The sequence below is a fragment of the Ursus maritimus genome, unplaced genomic scaffold, assembly GCF_017311325.1.
Source record: "Ursus maritimus isolate PB19 unplaced genomic scaffold, ASM1731132v1 scaffold_29, whole genome shotgun sequence".
Taxonomy (NCBI): Eukaryota; Metazoa; Chordata; class Mammalia; order Carnivora; family Ursidae; genus Ursus; species Ursus maritimus.
Window position 1 is genome coordinate 24,096,810 of NW_024425452.1, and position 6,905 is coordinate 24,103,714.

General features: G+C 42.6%; 1 long non-coding RNA gene across 1 annotated transcript; it reads right to left on the reverse strand.

Moving 5' to 3' along the window:
• Positions 1-488: 488 nt before the first annotated feature.
• Positions 489-6,168, reverse strand: LOC121105690. Its single transcript, XR_005838314.1, has 2 exons — positions 6,080-6,168; positions 489-2,745 (listed from the first exon to the last, which is right to left on the reverse strand). It is a non-coding gene; the product is annotated as an uncharacterized LOC121105690 (long non-coding RNA).
• Between the last annotated feature and the right edge of the window lie 737 nt (positions 6,169-6,905).

Below are 6,905 nucleotides of genomic sequence, written 5' to 3' on the forward strand. Positions count from 1 at the left end.
ACTCTGGTTTAAACTTTATCTTTTCTATTTAAAAACTGCTTTTAAGATAAAAATATTCTGAAAAATACATCTGGAGTGTCAAAGATAAATTAGTAAAAAATCGGAAATTATATGGTTTTATTTTTCTATTAACATTTAGCAAAAAGTGTAGCTACTTTTCCATGATCACTAGGAATATTAATTTAGAAGCCTGTAAGACAGCTAACCATATTAAAAATTATTTCCATAGACTGATTTCATAAATTTAATACCCAGAAATTTTTAAACAATTCAGCAGATGTTCTCTAGGTGATAGTAATAAAATGTTAAGCTTTAAAAAAGAAACATATTTGACTTTTTAAAAACATTGACATCATTTATAGTAAAATTAAATTCCACTCACAGTGATTCAAGGAATATAATTAGAGTTTGCTATGAAAACAAATCCTTTGAATCCATGTTTAATAAGTATTAGTACTGATAATTTTAATCTACACAAATGGAACTGAAAGATTTTCAAAAGTTTATTATGTTAAAAATATGTAGTATTGAGGTGCTAAGCTTCTCTAAATTTTAGCAGCATACCTCGAACTTTTGCCAGAAGTAGACTTCCACTAAGCAAGAAATTTCCATTACTCCTATATTAAGAAGCCACACCCCACACAACTAATGACAGGAAAGCATTTCAATTCAAACCTCTAACACTATCCAGCCTGAAGCAAAATTAAAAAAAAAAAAAGTTGCAAAAATAAAACACAACTCATATTTTCAGAGAAGAAAGGAAACTCTTGCTAAATAAGTAGCAATTATGCTGAAGAATTTATATGCTAAGCACGACTGAATGTAAAAACACCAGAGCAGTCAACCATAGCTTTAGCACTTTGAGTATGATTAACAGAATGAACTTTCAAAGGTCAATTAAATGTCAACACATTTTTTAAAGAGATATTCTTCTTAAATCTGGTCAATGTATAATAGCACCTTATAACTTAGGGATACCCTTCTTAGTTTAAGTGTAATATGCATGTGATATATATATACAGGTGTAGATTTACATGTCACCCACCAGATTACTAAGGAAAGTCATCTAGTGCCTATCCTAGAGTTTGACTTTTTTAATGTTTTTTAATTTATGAAACGATTAAAAAGAAAATATAACTGTATTTAATATATAGCACTACCCAATGAAGATGAAATGCAAAATTTTAAATGCTAACACTTAAGGTTTATCTAATAGCTGACCCTATTTATTCCGTCATAGGAAGTCATTCATAAGATAACTCTTTATTATCCCTAACGCATCATCCTGCTTCCTAATTCACCCCCACTAACCTTCCCTGAATGCTCGTGGTTAAAAAGCTTACCAAAAAAGGTACATGGCATTCAAAAACTGCCAAGTTTAGCATTAGAGATCTGTGGGACAGAATAAGTCCTGAAGACACTGAGTGTCCACTCCTGACATTTTCATCCAAGAACTCAGTAAGAATCCCACCCCACATAAGGAAGGCCAAGTTGTCTAAGAGCCTCAGAATGAGAAGGGACCACCAACATAATCTGACCCAAACCTTTCTACATTTACAGCTAAGAAAATGTAGAACCACAAAGGTAGAGCAAATTGGCTTTGCTCCCACAGCTCTTTAGTCTAGTGCTTTCTTCTCTATATCAAATTTATGCCATAATTTTTCTCCATTAGGATTTTAAGAACAGGTTATAATTGAGCAAATAGCCGTGGCTACTACTGGAGTTCAGAGCAAGATGGAATCTTTAAGGAATTGATGATCTGCGAAGGCTCCAAGGAGGAGCTGGAAATTGAAGAATGGGTAGAATCTAGGTGGTTCAAGAGAAGGCATCACTAATGAAGCAAGCAATATGGGCTAAGGCCCAGTGGTGAGTGAGTAGGCCATATTCCAGGAACTACGGGAAGAATATATTTAGAGTAGGATGGGACACGGTTTTTAAAGCCACCACATAAACCAGGCAGAGGAGGTTCAATCTCACATGGGGGACATATAGAAAGTGATGAAAGGCTCTCGATTTTAAGAAGAATCATGTGAAGATAGCAAAGACTAGCCCTGCAGTAGGTCTGCAAGAGAACGGAGGAAGGGAGAAGAGAAAGATTTGACAGGCCTCATAGGGGTCTGTGTGTCTACTAATGTTGATATTTTACAGGACTGTAAGAAAAAAGTGAGCTAATGAGAGACAAAGTACTTTGAAAAGTATAAGAGCTCTAGATAGTAAACGTATTCTTCAAAGTCAGGGGAGAGTGGCCTCTCTCATCACATCGCCATGTCTTGATGGCATACACTTCTCTGAAAAGGCAAATTTGGAGTTGGATTCTGGATCTATTTCTTTGGGGTCAGAGATAGAAATCTCTTCCCTTCAATAACTCCAAAGGCTAGATGCCAAGAGGAGAGACAACTGTCTCTAAGCTACTGCAAAGTTGAGGATCACAGATACTAAAATCCAAAACCAGGATTAACATTTTGAGGCAGACTACATAATCAGTGTCTTCTCAAAGTGAGTCAAAAAATAGTATATCAAGTGGTATGAAAAGGGAGGAGGGTAGAGGAGACAGCACCTGAACAGGGGTGATACATGGGGAAACCTAGGTTACTAGCAGGACCACGGTCTGCATCCTTCCCCTGTCCCTTTCCCCTCTGCTCAATAATTACTATTTAGCAGTGTGATCTTCCCTTGTGTCCAGAGTGCCTTCTCTCCTCCTGCGTTGTCTTCCTCTTATCCCTCTTCTACAGCAACTCTCCAGGGCTAAAAAAGAAATTTTAAAAAGTTACTATAATAAATTAAAAGTACATATATGGAGTATATACTGAGTGACAATTATTATCTGTCACTAATTTGTATATTACCTAATTCCCAAAAGAACTCCTATGAGGCAGGTACTATTATCCTCATTTTCCAAGGAAGGAAACTGAAGCTTACAGGGTCAAGGATACAGCTCAGTCACCTAGGTAGTAAATGGCAAAGCTAGGATTTGAATCAGGGGTGGCTGACTCTTTAGCCTACACTTTGAACTTCTCTCCTAAACTCTTCCCTTTTTCTTCAATAAACCATGAAATACTGAAATGTTGGGGGTTTTATGAATAAAGATATTACAGGAGCATTATACAGATTTGTAGATAAAAATTTTAACAATATACAGCAAGGGGCCTGGGTTCTGCCACACACTTAACTGCCAAATTATCAGCTTTAGAACTAAAAGCATCAACTATGAGCGTTAAACTATGTTGAGGGATAGATTTCCATTCAGCATTCTAGCTCTGTTCCTTCTCAGGCCTTCTGTCCCTTGGGGTGCATTCCCAATTATTTGCCTGAAACCTCATCCCCTTACTTGAGGAGGAGGTGACCAGAGGAGAGGGTGGTGGGAGTATCCCATAGAAGAAGGGGTCTCTGGGCCCTGTGCTCCAAAGCTGCCTCAACTTTGCCTGTAGATGGTACCTTGGTGCGCTTGTAGAAGCGATTCATGAGGGGCTCCCTGGCCACGGCTAAGAGATGAAGCCACCAATTCTGGTGCCAGAGGAGAAGTGATCAGAGCAGTGAGCATGGGGGGAAGGAGTACTTTTTAAATGCTCCTGGAGAAAGCAACGGTTGCCATTAAACATTGGCAAGAAAACTCTAACACTAATTCTTGAAATTTAGTGTGATTCTCACTTTGGTAGGAGCTTGTTAAGAATACAGACTCTAGGTTCTGCTCACAGACATTCTGATTCTTTAAGTGTAGGAAGTTGCCCAGCAGTCTGAAGTTTTGTAGGTGCTACAAAAGATTCTGATACAAGTGGTCAAAGGACCACACTCTCAGATGCACTGCTCTGCTCTAACGCCCTATGAGGCTGCCCAACCAGCAAACTTGCTATGAGGAGAATACACATTCTACAAAGACAGCTCGTTGTTCAAATATCAGTGCTATGTTTTAGGTTGAGTAGTCACTTTTCCATAAGGCCAAGAGGCTTTCCAGAAGTTTCCAGGCTTACAAATGTTGGGGACTTACTTTCCTTGTCAACAAATAGACTATTACATAGACCCCTTAGGAAAATCAGAATATCTTATACATGATATAGTCCACATAGGATCCCTCTGCACACATAGCATTTGTCTAGAGCGAAGACCTTCTTGGAAAGATGCTGTTTCCAGTGCTTATTTTATATTTGGTGTAAGACTGGAGGTAATTTTCTTACTGCAGATTTAGTTGATTTCAAAAGGTATGCTTTCCTTCAGAATGCAACTGCACTGAAAGGTTTACTTCATGTTAACAATGAGTTTAAAAATCAGATATCACTCAAGTGAAATATAATGGTTATGATTAGGTCATTTAATTAGACACTCAATTACAATGCCAATACCTACTGATAATTCAAGACACATACCTTTTCAAAGGTTTGTGTTCTTCAAAGAAAGCTAGGTCATAAAACGTATTATGTTAAATTAATATTGCTATCTTTCTCCTGGAAACCCTATCAATTATCTTTGCCTCTTTCCAAATCTGTATCCTTAATTTTAAAATGTAAACTTTCAGGATAGATACTGGAATTCAGCTCAGTTTTTCTGCCAGTTTTCTCTGACACCTTCTTTCTTCCCCCTAAAGCATGATAATTCTCTTTAAGGATGGGTGAAAAGAATTTTAAATTATTTTTATCTAAGTACTGGGTATTTTATCCAGCGAATATATATTGAGTGTATTTACACACTTACATTAAAAGAAATCAGCTTTTGTTGTTATAAGCTCCATGAAAAGAAAAAACCCAGTGGAGCACCTGACTCCTAGAAGGCATGCTCACAAGTACTGAAAAACCTGGGAAAATTTATCATTGAGAGAACAAAATAATTTCTCCTGTATTCAGTACTGACAAATAAACATTTAATAGTTGAAAGAGTTCTGGTTAGGGAAAAATGCTTGATTTCACTTTTTAGTGAAAAAAATGCAGTTTATTATTATAACCTAAAGTTAACACTCCATTGTGTTGCAACACAACCTGTGATGAAAATATTCCAATACTAAACCCAGACCAAACCTTTAACATTAATAATTTATCCAAATTATACATGTCACTAACACATCCCAACAAAGAAGATTATGTAAGTGAGCCATCTTGGCGTCGGTGATACTGAACATAGCAGCTATTTTCAATCCTTCATTAAAATTAGATCAAGATGTACTTGCACTATGTGTTACTGTTCCGGTAAGGAAGATTTACATTAGTTTAAGATTTACTTTGGTTTTAAGTGCCATTTTCTTTTCCTTTGTCAGAAGTTAGAGCCCACTCCCCCACTGCCCTCCACAAAAAAGTTTTCAGTAGAAAGAAGCAATACAGAAAAATAACAACAAAACACCTGCCCTGCTTACTCTCTCCTATGTATAAAAAAAAGCCTTGTTTTCCCCCTAAACTGAATCCAGAAGGGACGAAGGGTTCGCTGCAGGCACCTGCCACTTCACCCTTAAGCTTGGTTCTCTGTCCCCAGCCTGGCTCCTACTACTCCGAATGCTGCAGCAAAGTAGATCAGTTTAAAGAAGTGTTTTTAAACAATGGGTAATTATTTCTCACTGGAAAAAACCTCCCAAACCTTCCAATATTACTGTTTGAAAACATTAGACTTAAAAGTTACTTCTCAGTAGGCTGAAAGGTGAATACAGGAGCCTATAAATATATCCTGGCCTACTGGTTCATAACTCCTGTACCACGCCGAGGCCCAAGGAAAATCTCAAACCGAGATGTATTTAAAAACCGGGAAGACACCAGAGATATGTAGCTCTAGCCTCATGTATCACGGATGAGGAGATCTAAGTGGTTAAGTCGCTTGTCCAAGGTCACGCAGAGCCAGTTACAGGCAAGGCTGGTGCGCGACCTTCTAATCTTTCCACCTCCCAACCCCCACTCTGCACAGGCCCTCAGTAGCCCCGGCTCCTAAAAGGTTCCCACCGATACGGTTCACGAGCCAGCGGCATGTCAGCGACTCTTAAGCAATCGCACTTATATTTGTTCTCCCCGCCTGCTCCAAAAAGTACTAAAGGCACTCTCCTTATCTTCTCCCCAAACCCAAGTGCCCCAGACAGCCTAAACCCATTGCGCCCAAAAAGCCAACTCACCCGCAGCCCCGGGCGCGGGCGCCCTCGGATAGACTCTGGCCCTCCCGGCAGTAGCCGCCGGCCGCATCGCGGCCCGGGCTGACGACGAGTCCAGAAAGTCACCGGCGGTGACCGCGGACGCCAGGGGCGGGCCGCGCCGTACCGCGCCGCCCCGCGGAGGCGCCGCAAACTTTTCCCGGCTCGCAAGTTGCCGGGCTGGGCGGCCGCGGACGGACTTCCTTCCCGGCTGCGGGAGCGAGGGGGCGCCCCTTCCCCGGGCGGGGGCCAAGCCGGCCGGGAGGGGGCTGGGCGAGGCGAGCGACGGTCAAATAGGGGCCGGGGAGCGCAGGCGCCCGCACTCTGAGGCGCGCGGGCCGGAGCCCGGCCGCATTCGTCTCCGCGGCTCGACCCAGCTCCCGGCGGCGGCGGCGGCACAAGCGGGCGCGGCTGGGAGTTGCCGTCCCGAATCTGCCGCCCCTTCGCCGCCGCCGCTCACCGCGTTCTTTGTGTGTCTCTCGGCGCCCTCGGGTCGCTTCGCAGCTCGCCTGACAGCTGATGGGCTCGTCACGCTGGGTCCGCGTCTTCCCAGGCGCCGCCAGCGGAGCCCGGCCCGGCCAAAGGAGGAGGACTGAGGAAGAGCGTTGACAGATGCTGTCTTGGAGCGGCCGCCGCCGGGGGAATATGGGACTGCCCTCGGGGCGGCCGGCGACCAACCCGGGTTCCGCTCTACCCCTTCGAGACTCCTTCCGCGCCGGGACCCCCGTCCTCCCTCCACCGCCGCCAGCCCAGCTCCAGTCAGGCGCCCAGCGCCCTGCTCCGCAGCTGAGCGCGCTCGGTCAAGAATCCT